The sequence below is a fragment of the Ambystoma mexicanum genome, chromosome 8, assembly GCF_040938575.1.
Source record: "Ambystoma mexicanum isolate Mex_15411 chromosome 8, UKY_AmexF1_1, whole genome shotgun sequence".
NCBI lineage: Eukaryota > Metazoa > Chordata > Amphibia > Caudata > Ambystomatidae > Ambystoma > Ambystoma mexicanum.
The window spans coordinates 927,344,253-927,363,379 of NC_090929.1; positions in this window are offsets into that span (position 1 = coordinate 927,344,253).

Below are 19,127 nucleotides of genomic sequence, written 5' to 3' on the forward strand. Positions count from 1 at the left end.
ACTACTGTGCAGGGAATTCCTTCCTGCCACGAGTGGCAGAGGTGGTTGGAGCAACCCCTGTCTGGCTGGAACCACTGTGGCATCCATTTGTCGAGCCAGCTCTGACTGGAGCCTGCCATTTATTTATTTATCCGCATTTGTTAAGCGTGCAACAGCTCAGAGGCATTGTGGCACTTGTTACACAGAGTTTGCTTAATTACAGAAATGGTGAACAGTTGCTTTCATATATACAGGCAAGAGGATATAACAGAACATACAAAGGGTCAGGTGAAGAGGTGGTTCTTCAGTTTTTTGTGGAAGGTAAGGAGAGAGTTTTCAGTTCTGATGTCAGTGGGTAGGGCGTTCCATAGCTTGCCCACTTTAGACCTGTTAATGTAGGAGTGTGTAGTTGGTTAGTGTAGTATGCCCAAATGTGTCTGATGTGAATAGGTTTGGTTATAGTCTGTGGAAGATATGAGGGCGCTGTGGAGGTGAGGCATTTGTGGGTGAGGGTGAGGATTTTCAAAGGGATGTGTTCTTTTTGGGGCAGGTGTGTCAACACCAATTTGGTGACCACCTGTGGCTGGGGCAGGTGTGCCACCACCACTTCTCTGGGGATGTGACCTAGCAGTTCGGGCTGGACTGTCCATTTTGGGGTAGGACCAGGCCTGATTTGCATATGGTTTTTCTCCTTCTGTAATGGCTTGGCAGGCTGAAAAACGATGGTCTGGAGGGTTGCCCAGAGCTTTGACCGTGGTTATGATGAATTCAAAACCTTCCAGCCATTACATTTCTGTTTTGCTAAAGTCACCCCGAGTGGGACGGGTATGCCCAGACGTGGGTCCCGAGTCTACCGGGCATAGAGACCCAAGCTACTCCTCACTGATGATGCCCAGCAAGGCTGAAACATGTCTGGGGATACTTGTGGTCTCGTGCAGAAGGGATGTGAGCTAGCAGTTCGGGCTGGACTGTCCCTTTTGGGTTAGGACGAAGCCTGATTTGCATATGGTTTTTCGCCTTCTATAATGGCTTGGCAGGCTGAAAACGATGGTCTGGAGGGTTGCCCAGAGCTTTGCCCGTGGTTATGATTAATTCAAAACCTTCCAGCCATTACCTTTCTGTTTTGCTAAAGTCACCCGAGTGGGACGGGTATACCCAGACGTGGGTCCCGAGTCTGTCGGGCCTAGAGACTCAAGCTACTCCTCACTGATGACACCCAGCAAGGCTGAAACATGTCTGGGGATGCTTGTGGTCTCGTGCAGAAGGGATGTGACCTAGCAGTTCGGGCTGGACTGCCCCTTTTTGGGGTAGGACCAAACCTGATTTTCATATGGGTTTTCCCCTTCTGTAATGGCTTGGCAGGCTGAAAAACGATGGTCTCGAGGGTTGCCCAGAGCTTTCCCGTGGTTATGATTAATTCAAAACCTTCCAGCCATTACCTTTCTGTTTTGCTAAAGTCACACCGAGTGGGACGGGTATGCCCAGACGTGGGTCCCGTGTCTGCCGGGCCTAGTCACCCAGGCTACTCCTCATTGATGACACCCAGCAAGGCTGAAACATGTCTAGGGATGCTTGTGGTCTTGTGCAGAAGGGATGTGACCTAGCAGTTCGGGCTGGACTGCTCCTTTTTGGGGTAGGACCAAGCCTGATTTGCATATGGTTTTTCCCCTTCTGTAATGGCTTGGCAGGATGAAAAACGATGGTCTGAAGGGTTGCCCGGAGCTTTGCCCGTGGTTATGATTAATTCAAAACCTTCCAGCCATTACCTTTCTGTTTTGCTAAAGTCACCCCGAGTGGGACGGGTATGCCCAGACGTGGGTCCCGAGTCTACCGGGCCTAGAGACCCAAGCTACTCCTCACTGATGATGCCCAGCAAGGCTGAAACATGTCTGGGGATACTTGTGGTCTTGTGCAGAAGGGATGTGACCTAGCAGTTCGGGCTGGACTTTCCCTTTTGGGTTAGGACGAAGCCTGATTTGCATATGGTTTTTCCCCTTCTACAATGGCTTGGCAGGGTGGAAACGATGGTCTGGAGGGTTGCCCAGAGCTTTTCCCGTGGTTATGATTAATTCAAAACCTTCCAACCATTACCTTTCTGTTTTGCTAAAGTCACCCGGTTGGGACGGGTATACCCAGACGTGGGTCCCGAGTCTGCCGGGCCTAGAGACCCAAGCTACTCCTCACTCATGATGCCAAGCAAGGCTGAAACATGTCTGGGGATGCTTGTGGTGTCGTGCAGAAGGGATGTGACCTAGCAGTTCGGGCTGGACTGCCCCTTTTTGGGGTAGGACCAAGCCTGATTTGCATATGGTTTTTCACCTTCTACAATGGCTTGGCAGGCTGAAAAACGATGGTCTTGAGGGTTGCCCAGAGCTTTGACCATGGTTATGATTAATTCAAAACCTTCCAGCCATTACCTTTCTGTTTGGCTAAAGTCACACCGAGTGGGACGGGTATGCCCAGACGTGGGTCCCGAATCTGCCGGGCTTAGAGACCCAAGCTACTCCTCACTGATGACGCCAAGCAAGGCTGAAACATGTCTGGGATGCTTGTGGTCTCGTGCAGAAGGGATGTGACCTAGCAGTTTGGGCTGGACTGCCCCTTTTGGGGTAGGACCAAGCCTGATTTGCATATGGTTTTTCCCCTTCTGTAATGTCTTGGCAGGCTGAAAAACGATGGTCTGAAGGGTTGCCCAGAGCTTTGCCCATGGTTATGATTAATTCAAAACCTTCCAGCCATTACCTTTCTGTTTTGGTAAAGACACCCCATGTGGGACAGGTATGCTCAGATGTGGGTCTCGAGTCTGCCGGGCCTAGAGACCCAAGCAACTCCTCACTGATGATGCCCAGTAAGGCTGAAACATGTCTGGGGATGCTTGTGGTCTCGTGCAGAAGGGATGTGACCTAGCAGTTTGGGCTGGACTGCCCCTTTTGGGGTAGGACCAAGCCTGATTTGCATATGGTTTTTCCCCTTCTGTAATGGCTTGGCAGGCTGAAACACGATGGTCTGGAGGGTTGCCCAGAGCTTTGCCCATGGTTATGATTAATTCAAAAACTTCCAGTCATTACCTTTCTGTTTGGAACAACAACAGAACAATAGAACATCAAGGATTACCATTAAAGCTGAAAAGAGTTTCCATCCCCAAGATCGTAGAAAGTTCCAGGACCAAGTACTAAGATCCCAATTTCCCTCAGGAACATGTACTTCTGTACTTAGGACGTGCAAATTTTGTATTGCCTTGAATATGGTAGGGGAGAAGTCAGACAGAAAAACACAGAAAGCAGATCCCACCAATTTACATACTCCAGCATGCTCAGCTAGGATGATGTCTAACACCATCCGGTTTTGTAGAGCCACTAATCTAATTGCTTTCTGTTCTAACATCATATTGTATAGTATATCAGTTGTTTTGTTGATGGTTTTCTCCAATACTCTTGCCTGTCTTCTAATATCCTCGGAGTTCATGATCTGTCACCAAAATGGCACAAAGGATTTCGCTACATCAACCATGACCTGTGAAGGAGTATCACTGTTCTCGTCCCACATTGGACGAGCTCTAGAGACCTCAGAGGTGCTGGCTACAAATACCCCTGGTAGCAAGATACCCAAATAACATGTACCCTGCCAATCTCTAGCTAGCTAAGGATAAGCTTCATTGCCACAGACGAAATACACAGGATCACCTACATACAAAGGTCTGTCCTCACTAGTCAGATTTGCAATATTGGTACAACCCTCAAAATAACCCATTGACTGAGAACAATCCCTTAGTATGCAGAAGGAAACAGAGTTGGGGCTGTGATTAATAGTGTAAGAAGGAGGCATGGCATCTCGGTTACCTACGGGGGCCATCTTGAAAGAAAGGTCTAGAAAGTCTATTGGAAGGCCTAATAGAAGCAACATTGAGTTTGCTCCTATCTGCAAAAAGGGAACATCCAGTGGCGTTAGCACTCGTCTTTCAAACTCATTTAAATTAGTCCCACCGAAGTTTCCAGAGATGTTATCATTCCATCAACCAAAGAATAGTGCCCTTAGAGAGGCGTAGCATGCAGTAGTTAAAGGTAGAGGATGAATATACCAGCCAAACTTTTTCCTCGTGTTGTGGCAAATGCGAACATATCCAGCAATTTGTTCTGTTTAGAATCGCATGGGTCGCATTCATAATTAATAGAAGAGTATTATTGTGGTAACTCTGTCTGTGTTGGGAATCCCTAGAAGGTAGATTGTTCATATGCACGTAAGGTGAAGAGATAGTGGGAACACTTTCTGTTTGTAACAAATTCTCAAGTGGACACACCCCTTCAATATACTAAAATCTAAGTGCAAGCACAACTGTTAGACCAGTTAACATTATCACAAGAAAACAGTGAGTCCTCAAGGACCATGATTTGTGCTGTTCAATATCTTTGTTAGCCACAGGACCGATCGGTTGTTTCATACGAGTAAAGTTGGCAAAGGGCATTGTTCCTCAAAGTTCGCTTCGAAATGTTTCTGCGAAAAACTCCTTAAGTTTGTTCATTGGTGATCTCCTGACCACGTGGTTTATCTTGATTGAAGGTAACTTTGCCGGTCCCAGCCACTTACTTATGTTTCAGTGAGAGAGTGGCAAGGGACTTGCTCAACAGTCTTTTCCTGTGGGCAGAGCCATGCTGTGCTCTAAGTCTAGTGCTGTGGATGCAGATCGTACCTTAAGACTCCAGGTACTGCATGATCTGCGAACAGAGTGTTGTTGCTTCCTGATGGAAGTGGTGAAACAGAGGCAAGATTACTCAAGGGTGCAGAAAGATCTGAAGAAGAATTCAAAGATAAAGCAGCAGTCTCCCCAGGCCCCACGGGATCAGGAAGAATCTCCAAAAAACCCTTGGTGGTGTTCAAGACAGGTTTATCTTGCCAAGTAGAACAAACAGTTTCCTTTTTTTCTTCTTCATCGAGTGGCAAAGGGAAAGGTATTTTCTTGACGTGCGTCGCGTATATTCAGTATTATTTTCCAGCTTCTTGTACATCGGTCTGTGTGGCCAACAAGATCTAAAACAGTCCTCTCCAACACCCTGCGAGACTGGATGCTCTTTTGAAATTTTTGGTAAGCACCCAGCCCCCAGGTCGAAGTCGATGACCTGACCCCTCGTATTTAACTTGGAGCGCTTCTTGCACCTGTTGATAAATCAAATACATGTATTGCCTTAACTTGTCACAGTATTCAGCAAGATACAAATGCGCCACGTCTTTTAGTTTCTTGGGCTTAGGCAAATTCCAAATATTAGCTGGTCTCCCCATTACAATTTCAAAGGGGGAGAGTCCAGTTCTAGTCTGTGGGGTAGTCCGCATGGACAGTAAAACTACTGGTAAGGCATCTGGGCATTTCAAGTTACTGCTAGTGCAGAATTTTGCTAGCTTGTTCTTTAGGATACCATTATGGCGTTCTACAAGATGGGAACTCTGAGCATGTCTAGCCGATGGAACCGTTTATCGATCTGCAATCCTGTGCATACTTGTAGGATAACAGCAGTGATAAAATGTGGACCATTATCCGACCAGATGACCCTCGGCAAACCAAACCTAGGAAAATATTCCTTAAGCATGGTTTTCGCCATTGTCATTGCTCTGGTATCTTTCACAGGGAAGGCTTCAACCCAATTGCTAAAGGCACACATGACTAGCAGAACTTACTTGTAGTTATAGCAGCATTCCATTTCGATGAAGTCGAAATGAATCACTTCGAAGGGCACAGAGGGGGGACCAAAACTACCCCTTGGTGTCGACATACCCTTCCCCACATTATGCTGTAAGCATACCATACAGTTCTGGACAAAATGCTTAGCAGTCTTTGAAATATTCACGTTTACCCAGACAGGTTCTAGTAATTAAGAGATTTTTCTAGCACATATGTGAGTAGGACCATGAGCCATTTTAACCATAGCGCTGACATATGCATCGGGTAGCATCCTTCTTTTTCTATTGTAGTCCACCCAACAACCTTCCTCATCCAATCTTGCTAAACCCTCGGCCAGTGATTAAGGTCTTTTAGAGTGGCATCAGCTTGAATATTTTTTATGGAATCGATTCCTTCATCTATTGTACAAATATTCATAGTTTCTATTGTTACATACATTTCTAAACATAAATCAGTAGCAGTTTGTTTAGCTATCCTGTCAGCAAAAGTGTTTCCTCTCCCTACATCATCTGTTATTTTCTGATTTGCGGCGCACTTCATGATTGCTAGTTGAGTAGGAAGTGCAAGTTCTGAGAGTAGCTGAACTATCAAGGTGCCATGGTGGATTTTTGTTCAGTGGGAGGTCAAGAAACCTCGTTCTGCTCATAGTCTACCAAAGTTGTGAACCACCCCAAAGGCATACTGGCTATCTATAAATATATTTACTCCACGCCCTTCTGAAAGTTCACAAGCTCAAGTCAGTGTGATAATCCATGCGGCCTGAGCAGAGTTATGCGAGATTCTCTTGGTTTTCACAATCATGCTTAATGTGGTGATGGCATAAACAGCAGTGGATGTACCACTCGGAAGTTTGAAGCAGGAGCCATCATAAAACAGCTCCCCTTGTGGATTATTCAGAGTTGTGTCATTTAAATCAATCCTGCCTTTGGTTTCTTGCTCTGTGGTATAGTGGCAGTCATGTGACATTTCTTCACTTCAAGCAATGTCTTGTGGAAGAGGCAATAATTCAGCCGGATTCAATAGCAACACCTCTTAATTTGAAAATGCGGTGCAAATAGGATCAGTTTGTGGAGGAAATATACCACACACAGTCTATTCTTCCTCCATGTTCCTGCATTAACACAGCCAAAGCACATCCATCACATTCATGCACATACAGAACAAAGGCCATGTCATAATTTGGTGTGCCCAAAACTGTTCTGAACACAGTGCAGTTTTGAGCAGTTCAAAAGCTTTCTGGTGTTCCAAGTTCCACGGTAATGGCAAAGAAATGCCCTTCTTTGTCAATGCCAACATTGGTTTTATCAGTAGTGAAAAATTAGGGATACACTGTCTACACTAAGAAGCCATTCCTATCAAGGCTCTGACCTCTTTCTTTGTATTTGGGACAGACATGCTAGAGATGCTTTTTATTCGTTCAGGTGTCAATCTTCTTCCCTCCTTTGACAGGAGATAGCCTAAATAGGCGACCTCCTGTCGACAATACTGAAACTTTTTTAATGAAGCTTTATGCAGATGCTCTGCTAGATGAATAAGCAACAACACACTACCTTCCTTGCAAGCAATTTCTGAGTCTGCAGCTAAGAGAAGGTCATCAACATATTGCAACAACGTACAGGTGGAAGGCAACTCAAGTGTATCGAGCTGCTTTTTCAAAGCCCTACTATAAATGTTCAGGCTCCCCGTGTACCCTTGTGGTGCAGGAGTGAATGTAAACAAGTGTCCCCCTAGGGTGAAAGCAAACAAATATCTGCTATCCACGTGTATTGGAATACTAAAAAAGGCATTCTTAAGCTCCACCACACTGAAATGAGTAGCAGAAGCTGGAATCATCATTAATATCATGGTTACATCAGGCACAATTGGGAATTGTGGAGCAACAAATGTATTGATAGCACACAATTCAATAATAAACAGGAAAGGAATCACATTATCCCCTTTCTTATACACCGGTAAAATCGGGCTATTGCACAAACTTCCTGCAATTTCCTCAATTACTCCACGGTGGACAAAAGTCAAAAACTATGTTCTTCAGAGCTTGCTCACCATAGACTGAAATCTTATATTGTGGAATACGTTGCAACTTAGCTCCTGGTTTCAAAACAATTTTAACGGGCTCAATTTGCAAAATGCCGAAATCATTGTCATCAACCGCCCATTAAAACGCCAGAACTTCACTAAAGGTTTAGTCAAAAACTGTGAGACAGAAGATTGCTGGAGTAAAATCATCAAACGCACTCCATACGAAGAACAATTAATTACCACATTTAATTCCTTCAACAGATACAACCCCAACAAATTCTCACCACAATTCGTCGTTAGAAGAAATGGACAGTAATCCATGAATGGCTCCAATGTAATCGTTACCGGTTGAGAAACCGGACTAAACACTGGCATGCCAGAAAACCCTACATAAACATTATTCTGCCCTGACAGTGGCATGTCTGGAACCCGTGAATGATCACTGGAACACTTCTGTGCCCCCGTATCTATCAAAAATAGATGCTTCCTATTCCCCACCTTCATCTCAATGTAGGGCCCTTTATGATTGACGGGAATAGGTACTGGTTCCAGACCCTGCTTTGGGCTGTCCTAACGAAACAAGATATCTTTGAAAACAAGATCTTCAGAAAGATAGGCAGTTGAAGGGTTATCAAAAATATTTCAAGAATATTACAAGAAGTATGGGCCGAAAAAGTCAAATCAATCATGCAAGCTGTAAACGTCACCATGGAGATGCTAATAGAACGACCCCAAAACGCAAAAAAAAAATTGAGACGTCAGCTTTGGATTGACAACACGGGAAAACTCAATGAACTAAAGACTGCCATAGACCTGAGCATGATTCCGAATAAATTAGATTGCTTACCGAAGTACCTGAGTATATTTCCATCTCGTCATCACAGAGGTAGCTTTCTGCGATTAAGAACAAACATTTATAAGACCAGACAAATGTGCTTTCTCCGACACATCGACAATGTAAAAGACCCTTCATGTAGGTTCTGTGGAAATCACCCAGAATCGCTAAAACATATAATGACTGAATGTTACTCGCTCAAGGACACAAGGTCTCTCCACCTATTTAAGTTCGCCCCCCGAACCGATTGCATGGAAGAACTGTGGCTGAGAATTTTAAGCGGGACCTCAGTTCACTTGACTTGTGCAGCTATAAACGTTCTGGAGCAAATTATGAACTAATGAGTTGCCAAATCCCTGATGTCGACTCTTTTAAAAAAAAAACTGCAAAAGTGAAGTGACTGAGGAAGAAAGTTGGAAAAAAACAAAAAAAAAAAAAGAAAAAAATTGTAATAAAAGTTTGTATGAAACTAGAAATTGCAAAAAAAAAAAAAAACAAAAAAAAAAAATATTTCTGCTATCAATGCTAGGTTGCTGATTATCTTGCGAGAATGACTGTGTATTTTGAGTGAACTGGCTTCTACCAGGAGCCCCTATCCCAGAGTGGTCTCTGGATCGTCTACCCATGACACCATATGTGTTATTCGACCTCTGCTGAAGGATCGGGCATTGTGCTCGCCAATGACCCTCCTGTCTGCAAAAAGCGCATTGGTTCACCTGTACAGGACCCAACTGCGCATTACTTTGTGGAACAAACTGACCTCAAAACTGTGTATCCCCACCTCTAGTCCCTCTAACTATCTGTTGCAATAATACTTAGGTTTTCAGGTCCCCCTTTTTCTTTTCTATCCTCTCTTTCTCGTTATTGACCCTATTTTCGTAATATTGAGCCATATGCAATACTTCGGACTGTGATTTAGCTTGCCAAGCACTTTCGAAAGCCATGATTTGTGATTGGATATCAGGCAACAATCCACACACAAATGTATCCACAAACAACCTTTTCCCTGAATCTGTGCTTAAATCCTGTCCGCTAAAGTAGTCTGAAAATATTTGTGCGAACCGGTTAAAGAATTCGGTAGCACCTTCAGATTTCCCTTGGGTACAAGCAGTGAGTTTGTCCCAAACAATCCTTCTCTCGGGAACCAGAGTTTTTAATTTCGTTACTATCCTGTCTGGTAAAATCAGTGTCACTTGCAGTGGTCTCTCACCAGTTTTCCTTTCTCCATCTATCCTCACCAAGTTAGCCCATGTGTCACCCAGCCCTGCTTGATCGTCTATAGTCCTAATTTGTTTCCATAAATCAGAAGGTAGGATCAGAGGAAACAAGTCTATATCACCCAGAGTGAAAACAGACAAATGCAAGACAGATTCTATTTCTTTATAAAACCCTGTTGGATTGTTCCTAATGTCTGGAATCAACTGTCTTATAGTGTTCACTTCCTGTTGGAGAACGGGGCATGAACAAATTGTGACACATAGTGAGCTTCAATAGTAATGGCTGCTGTACCTGCTGCGACATTAGCTGGAATCTCAACTTTACGGACAAATGTCAGAGGAACCTCCCTCATAGGCAACTGAGTAGTAGGCAACGCCAAACCTTTGTTAAGCAATAAAGCCAGATCTAGCACTAAAATGGTGGAAGCAGTATCGGGCGCAAAGGCTCTCTTATAAATAATCATCAATTTTGCTGGACAACAAATCTTTTTCTTCATACATTCATCCTGCAGGTATTCCACCATTACCTATACCATGTTCTTCTGCATTTCTGGAGTATACTGACTAAACATATCATATACTTCTATGGGAGATATTGACACATCTGAAATCCATCTAAGCGCATCCCTTGTGCAAATTTGTGTCTCTTCACTCATTGATTTACAAGGAGGAAGGAACCGTTTCTGCACATACAGAGAGTCCAATCTATCACCATCTACTTCATCATTCTGTAACAGTTCTAACTCCCTCCATAACTCAAAAACCCTCTCGACATGTTCATTTACTTTCTCCGCAGTATCTCTTTAATAGGCTAAAACATTCATTTCCCTCAACCCTTGTGGGACATCCATGTTCGTCAAATTATTCCACATTACCGCCAAATGTATTCCAATCCCCTCAATAAAAACGTTCTGTTTGGGAATACTTTCTAGATTGAGAAGTGTAGCCAGGACAGCTGATTTTTCACCTTTCTCTATACATTACTTAGCCCATGCATTCAAATTTCTCTTCTTATCTTTAGAAACTGAACTACAAGTCACTACTTTTGATTCAGCACTCGCCCCTTCATCTGCTACAAGAAGAGCAGAACTGCTTGCGAAAGAGAGAGTAGACAAATCCTGTACAACAGGTAGTGGAGAAACTACCATTGTCAACAAAGACAGAATCACAGGAACAGTAATAGTCGGAAAAGGTGGAGATACAGAAGGAGAAACGACAATAGGAAGAGGAACAACAGTTGGCGGCGGAGAAACAATGAGAGAAACAGGGATTACTACCGGAGGAGGTGCAACTGCAGGAAGAAGTAAGACAGCAGGAAGAGGTACATATGGAGGTGGTAGTGGCACCAGGCCTACGTTCATTTAAGAGTTTATCAATTAATTCATCTGAGACATGAACATTTTTAGACAGATATATTTTCTGTACAGCAAGTTGAAAAGCCCTATCCATGTTTCTAACAGACTCTGACCATTTTTGTTGATCGTACAATATTGCCTTTTCTGAATTCAACATATCACGACGTGCATGCTTCTCTTTACTCTTAAGTTGCTTCATAGCTTCTTTTTTTCAATTCTGAATTACGTCAAATGCTGCAGGTCTAGCTTTGTTCTTTAAAAATATAGATTCTAAATACTCTATTTGGGCAATCTCAAAACTACCATTGACTGGCCACTGAAATTCAGAAGCATATCTAGTTTGTCTGTGCCAAATATCATTGAATATTATACTACCAATACCGTACTTACAGTACATAGTATATGCTGGCGACCCCTCCTGTGGCACCGGTTGAACAAATTCCAAAGATTATCTGTGTCTGCGGAATAATCCCCTGAAACAGGCAGACAATTTCCCAGGCATATCAGATCACTGGTCTTACCTGGCGTCGTTTGTGCTCGCGAGTACAAATTTGCAATTAAATATCAGGATACTTAGGAATTGGGGCATGACTTACCTGATAACAAAGGACGTAGGAGTTCTGATCGGATTACAAAGGACAAAGGACCCAATACAAGTATCTTTTATTACTGTACAGTTTACAAAGCAAAACAGATAGCTATCTGGCTCCCAACACCTCGCAGTGTGTACCAGCCGACACAGTGAGGAGAGAGAGTGCTGGACATCTAAATACAGGCATATTTATATGATTTCTACAATATTGTCCAGCCTCTTTTCAGGTTAATATTTCACGGGCTAGAGTTTGTGCCAAAGTTCACATGACAGATGTTACAATATTATACAAGGGATTATACAGGTTAACATTTCCGTGAAAATACAATGATGTTGTAGGATCTCGGATCCGCTGTAAGCCTTATTTCAAGAGTCACTACAATGCAGTTGAGCTAAGGCATACGATCGATGTTTACTCTTCAATGTTTCGATATTTATACAAGGATGAGGCTTGTGAGCACAGACAACACTTGAATGGCAGTTTGTATGAAGCACAGGGTTTCTTTGCATAGCTTAAAAAGTCGGCTCTCCGTAAACCTAAACATTAACAGAACTCAAATGTTGTTTAGCTCGACTGCAAGACGAAAACATAGTCTACCATTTTAGAACATGGAACATGAGTTAAAATCAAAATGGAGGATGAGTCTTAAAATTATGGCAAAGTTAACCAAAAAAAATCGGAACTTTGCTATGCGGTTTTCCGTGCAGCACGAATGGGTTTAGGCCAATATTCACAATAAGGAGGCACTATATGATTACGGTTTTACATACCCCCACCCCAAACCCATCTGCCCCTTTACCTTTTGAGGCTTTCCCACTACTGGGGCTGGAGCAGGTGTGTCAACACCAATTTGGTGACCACCTGTTGCTGGGGCAGGTGTGTCACCACCACTTCCCCGACCACCCGTGGCTGGGTCAGGTGTCTCACCTCTATCACCTCGACCCCAGCCCCCTCTTCCCTCTTTACCTTTTGGGGCCTTTCTCACTATGTCACAGGTGTAACAGATAATTGGGAGGCACACCAAGTAATTTTCTTGGGCATTATGAGTCAGGGAACAGTCTATGTGATGTATGGCATAGATATGTGGTCCAGTAAGGCTCAGTGCCACTCAATAACTCAGAAAGTATGTACACACCACCTGGAAAGCTTCCGAAAAAGAAAAAGATGTACGTGATACACAGTGGCACCCAATTACACAAAAGTGCATATGTGAACCCCCTGAAAGCTTCCAACAATGAAAGAAGAGGTAGCGTTTCACAATGGCCACCACAAATATAAAAAGTGTGTATGCGACAACCACATGGGGGTTGCCATGTCCACTTCATCTACTGCTGACCAGAGCGTCAACCACATGGCAGGCAGGCAGAGAGCTGTCAACTTCACCGCCAAAGAAGTTGACATACTGGTGGATAAGGTCCGGGAGAATTAAGATACCCTCTGCAAGGAAGGACTTCTCCCAATCTGGGAGTATATAATAGCTGCCATCAATGTGGAGGGGGTGGCAGTCCACTGCTATAAGACTATAAACAAGCACTGGGAGTACCTCAAATCCAGGACCCATGTAAAGGCATGGCACTTCCTGAAGGTCGGTACACTGTGCACGCAGATGCTGGCTGTGAAACAACAACATGCAAGTCCTGGCAAGTTTCTACTCGGAGCTGCATGGTCAGGTCGGTGCGTTGAAAGAACTTCTGGAGTTGGATGGTGAGTAGGCATGTGTTGTACTGTTCTACGGTGCATGTACTAGCATGTTTGCAGTGACCCCCTTACGTTTGCAGCATGTATGTCTCAGTGACAAACATATGCATGCAGGCCCCAGACAATGCTCCCCATGTGGGATGTTGAAGTGGGAATCCAGAGGTCCCGAAACCACCCCTCTGCCCACGGAAGGTCATGACTAGATGAAAGGGCAGAACACCCACAGTCACCCATCGTATTGTGGACAGATCCCGAGTGCACCAATGATTGATAAATACACCGAAAGGTATCCTCTCAGCCAGCCGTACAGACCCAATACAATGCAAATCTTTCCATGTGTGGGAGAAGAGCCTGTGATCATGGGCAGGGAAGCCTATATGGACAGCCTCGACTGAGCACCAAGAAGCCATGATACTGGCATCATTAGTGACACCATGACATTGCAACATTGGACATGATGCACATGTGCAGTTCGCACTGCAAAACATAAATACAAATTTGTATACAGGAAGAACATGAGCACGCAGTTCTATAGCTAGAGGATGATACATATCCATACTGTCAATGCTTTTATTATTTTATCATTACCCAAATGCAGTAACACAGAAACGCAAAGCACAAGAGATCCTGAGCAAGCTTGTTGATGCTTAAGCTAATAGTCGTGGGGACATACAGGAGATCATATAAAACCTGATTGAACCACATATAGCTAACCCATAGGGAACGGAGTACAACATGGATAATGTAGAAACCGTATTATAAGGTTTAGGAAAATAACAGCAGGCCTCAAGCCACTGAGCATGAGATGAGCAGAGCTGACTAAGGCTGCACAGAGAGCAAGACGCGTGAGACAGGCCCACAGCCAAGGTCAGAGATATGAAGACACATTCCAATCTCCAGACGCCAAAGGGACCAGCTGCAAAGAAACAGAATAAATCCTCATAAGTGGGAGCTGCAGAGCCCAAATTCGTGGTCTCTAAACACGTGATGCAGCCAAGTGAGACGATGGACAGTCATCCATGGAGAGAAAGAGGAGCTAATCCCAACAAACCAGACGCAGACCGCAACAAGCGTCAGACCAAAAGGAGAATATTCTATTAGACAAAGGTGGTGTACACAAGTTACAATACAGATACATAATCGTTCACTTCACCTTAAAGAGGTACACTGCGAGCTGAGAATTCAATTGAGTCCCAGGCCTGGGGGCATCAGCTCAAACCAATCCCAGTTTAGTATTCCTGGGGCGGATGGCAAGGGGCCAGAACCAATGGTAAGTCCACTACTCTGCAACAATGTAATAGATAGCTCTTTGGGGATGGGATGGGCCAGTCACCTGACATGTGAGGACCAGTAGAATAACACCTACAGGGTCCACCATAAGTAGTAGAGACTCTCATTATCCAATCCCTCATGGTGATAGGTTTTTATGGGAAAGGTCTGAGTGATGATGCAAGAGTGATAGAAAACTGGCCTGCAAGCCTTGGAGCAGTTAGGGGGACCGTGATGTCATTGGTCATAACACTGCGTTTGCAATTGAAGTGATGTATGTGAATGCCATGTGCATGTGCTTGTGGCTATGGCATGCCAGGTGTGCCTCTGCAGTTGATGCATGCATGTGTTGCATGAGCGCAGGATGGGTTGTGGCGGAGGCAGGTTGTTTGATGTGAATGTGTGGATAGGTGCTCTGGCAGGTGTCAACATGGCCATGCTGTGAGTGGTGCAAGTATGGTTGGCCACTGGTGGCCATGATTCCACTGTGTGTCTTGCCCACAATGTGTCAACAGCGTTGGGACGCCACTTCTGTGTTCACATGCTTTACATGTTCTCCCTGCCCACCCCTGTGCCCATGTGGCATGTCTCCCATGGATGTGCATCAGGTTGCAGTTGGGTCACTTTGACCTTCACCTAGGGTCAAGTGTTTCATCTTGGTATCTGTCTGTGCTCTGGCCACATTGTGCTGTGTTTACATGTGGATGTGTCATGGAACTGTTCCTCATCGTGGCTGGGTTGTTATGTCGGTTTGCATGTGGATTGAATGTACATATCTGTGGAGGTGGATGTTGCTGATTGTTCCATAGACATGTCATGTTCCTGCAAATGTGTTGATGCCAGACTGGATTAGTTGCAGTACACAGATGTTGCTGTTCTGTGTCTCCTTTACCATAGTTCCATGCAGCTGATGAAGAGGGCGGAAGCGGTGCTGTGGAGGATGGAAGTGGGAATCTCTTCATCAGACATAGGCACCAGACCCATCCACTCCCCTGTGACAGCTCATCTTTGGGGAGCGATGTGGCTGAGATGGCGTCTGTACCATCGGGCATGGCTGCTGGGGGTAAGTCCAAAGAGGTGGAGGTGGCAGGGCACTCATCAGCAGTGGTGGGACCAGGTGATGCATCACAGGGGCCATCCATGCTGGAAGACCCCCTGGAGTCATCCAGGTTGATGGAGGGAGTGGCAGAGGAGGTGGCCATTGCAGCCCAACCCATGGGGTCAGGTGGGGGTGTCGAGGTGAGAGTGCATGCTGCCATCCTGTCCCAGAGGCATTAGGCTGTGCAGGCAACCATGGAGGTTCCTGTACAAAATCCTGTCCCTGTGTCATCAGATGCAGGACTAGGCACCTGCCAGGATGCCTCCACCCAGACCAGCATCCCGTCGTCGACTGATGTGTAAATCCCAGATCAGGTGTTGCCCCTGTCGGCCTTGCTTACAAGGCGGACTGCAGTCATTCATGATGATGGGCAGGCTACTCATTGTCTGCTTGCCCATCATCACAATGAGCTGTACTGTATTGTGGCCTTGCTGGCAGCAGGCAGGTTCCCTGCTGGGCTCTGTGGGCTCTTCACTGCTTCGACCATCTCATCAGCTTCCTCCTCTGTGCACTGGTCGTTCTCTGGGGTGCCTTCCAAACAACTTACAAGCAGGGCACCCTGTGCACTAGTCCCACCCACATCGCCCGTCTGGTGGAGCTTACATCCCCACCCAAGGTGGGAGTCACATGTACGGCAGCTGAGGTGGTCACTGTGCCTACCCAGGAACTGACAGGAGCACAGGCAATGGATGGACAACAGGCACCATGGAGCACTGCAATTGGCCATACGCCCCGACGATCATCATCAGGTTGGAGGGCGTACCAATGGAGCATGCACTGGGCACAGCAGCAGTAGGTGGGTAGGACGAGGAGGCATTATGTTGCAGTGCAGACCACCACAAGGAAGCATGTGGAAAATTTCAGGCAGGAGGACCAAGTGGGAAAGATGCACTCAATGTCTTCCGTGTCCAGGAGCTATGAATGGAAGATCATGGCAGAGAGGCAGTGGGCACAGGAAGCTAGAGTAGCGATGGCCAGGCGTGAGGCTGCACTGCATTGGGCAAGGAGGCGGGCTGCCATCCTGGAAGCCACTTGCAGGATGGCGAGGGAGGTCAAAGCACAGATGCTGTCCACCCTGCAAGCCTTCCTGGAAACAACGCAGGCCCACCTGTTGGAGGAGGATGTGGCATGCGACTCAGCCCTGGTAGACAGCTTTAGTGAGATTGGAGAGGAGGACTAGCCCACTGCCTTTGTATATAGTTGTTTAGGTGTAGGTTTCTTTTTTAAAATGTATTATTTGCCCCTGACTTGGAAGACTTTCCTTCCTTGTTTCTTCTGTATATAGTTATTTAAGCGTAGGGTTGTTTTGTAATTTCATATTTTCCCCTGGATGGTTTGGACCTTCATTACCAATTTTTCTTGTGCATATTTTTGATTAATACATCTTTCATTTTGTTCCATTCCACACTTCATGCATTTAATTTGTGTGTCTGCCAATTTGATAGTTCAGCCAGTGCATCTCTCCATTGCAAGTCATATGTCTTGTGGTGTTTCTATATGTGTGTTGCTGTTACTGTAATGGTAGTGACTGGAAGGATGCAAATGTGCCTGACATGTGGGGGTGGGTTTGTTTTCATTTTCATTTATATGTGCTGCATCACTGTGTGTTTGGCATCAGTGTGGTTGGGGTGGAGTGAGGTGGGCCCACTATGGAGGTGTGCCCTGGTCACGTTACTTGCACATTTGTTTGTCATTTCTGTGTTAACCCCATGTCATTTCACATGCCCACCAGCATGTGCAGTCACACACTGCCTGCTCTCATGTCTTGCTCTAACCTCTGCAACTGGAATGCATTTGCGAGCCATGTTTGCTCTTCCTTTGTGGCAACACATATTTCCTGTCTCAGTGAGTAATGCACTCTCTGACTGCCCTCCCATCCCACCATGGGCCTGTCATGTCGGTGTCTGCTGACATTGCGGTACAAACATATTGAGAAACACAGCATTGCACTTGTCAAACTAATTAAACAATATCTGGGGAGATGAAAGGTGATGAGGATGGCATGAGGTATGGCCTTAAAAAGTCAGAAAACTGGCGTATTTTCCTGCAATGTCTGCACACATCTCACAGATATCATTTCAATTTCAGCGGGGTGGGGTTGAGTTTCTTTAGTTCACCATGTATGATACGTATTTGGTATTCAGTGAATTGCTTTGTGGTCAGCGGCTAGGTTCTGGGGGGCATGGCACTGGGCACAGTGACTACAGTAGTAGTATGTGTATTGTAATTTTAGGTCATGTAGTAGGAGTAAGGCCAGAATGATCAAAGTAGCAATATGTGTAAAGTAATTGTCCGTAATGTAGTGGGAGTATAACATTTTGTAATATGAGGTATTATGAAATTGAGTCATTGGGAGAAAATAAAAGTACTGTATAAAAAATAAAAAATAAATACAAATATTACAAATAGTCACAGGTAAACAGTTGTGAGACACTCTACACAGTCAAACATATAAGCCTATTTTTACAAAGTGGTGTGCAATAACACATGCATTGTCTATGACACCCACCTTACCATTATATCCCCCTATCTAGTTTCAATAGCAGTTGGTAGCTGTGGTAGCTCTGCTGGTGTGCTCAAAATGGGGCAGGGTGGATGGAGACGGTGAAGGTGTGGGCCACCATGTGCACCAGAAACACATCTTATGATCTGTGACTATTGTGAAAATGGACACCGCAGTGCTGGTGTGTGCAGACTCTTATTTGAAGACCTCATTGTTGCAATTAACATATGTATGAGGTCATTGAATGTTGTCCCAGGCCTATTACATTTACCCTATAAGCTGAGGAGCAGCAATAGCCCCCTGGGACGCTTGTGTTATTACCCCCTACTCCCAACCTGTTGGGTTGTTTGTCCAATGACTAATGACACATTGTAGGTAGTGTTGCCAATAAAAGGCAGTGGATTTTATTGCAGAATTACATATTTGGACATGAGGGCAGTGGATGTACCCCTGGCCCGTGCCGCTGTCCTTTCCCACAACTGTGTGACAACGTTCATTGTACTGTCATTCATTTTTGTGTCAGTGTTTCATTTTTACAATTCTTATTTTTCCAGATGGGTGGGTTGGGTAGAAAAGTAGAAATGTTCTGCGGTCGTAGAATGGCTGCTTTCCACTCCATTCAAAGTGATGTGTGAATTGGAGACCCTTGCTGCCAGGGCTCCTTTTGTTCACTTCTTTGTTGCTTTAGGCCATTTGTTTTGCCGTGCCCTTGCTCACCTTGCCATCGGGCTGGCGCCAAAAATTTTGCAAATGCGTATGTTACACTCTCGTCCTCCTACGCCGCACTTGCTACCCTTCCTTTCTTGTTCTTCAGAATGACACTTGAGCCCTTTCGGCACCATGGTGTGTGATCTTAACTTGCCTTTTGGTTCCCCCAGTGGTCCCC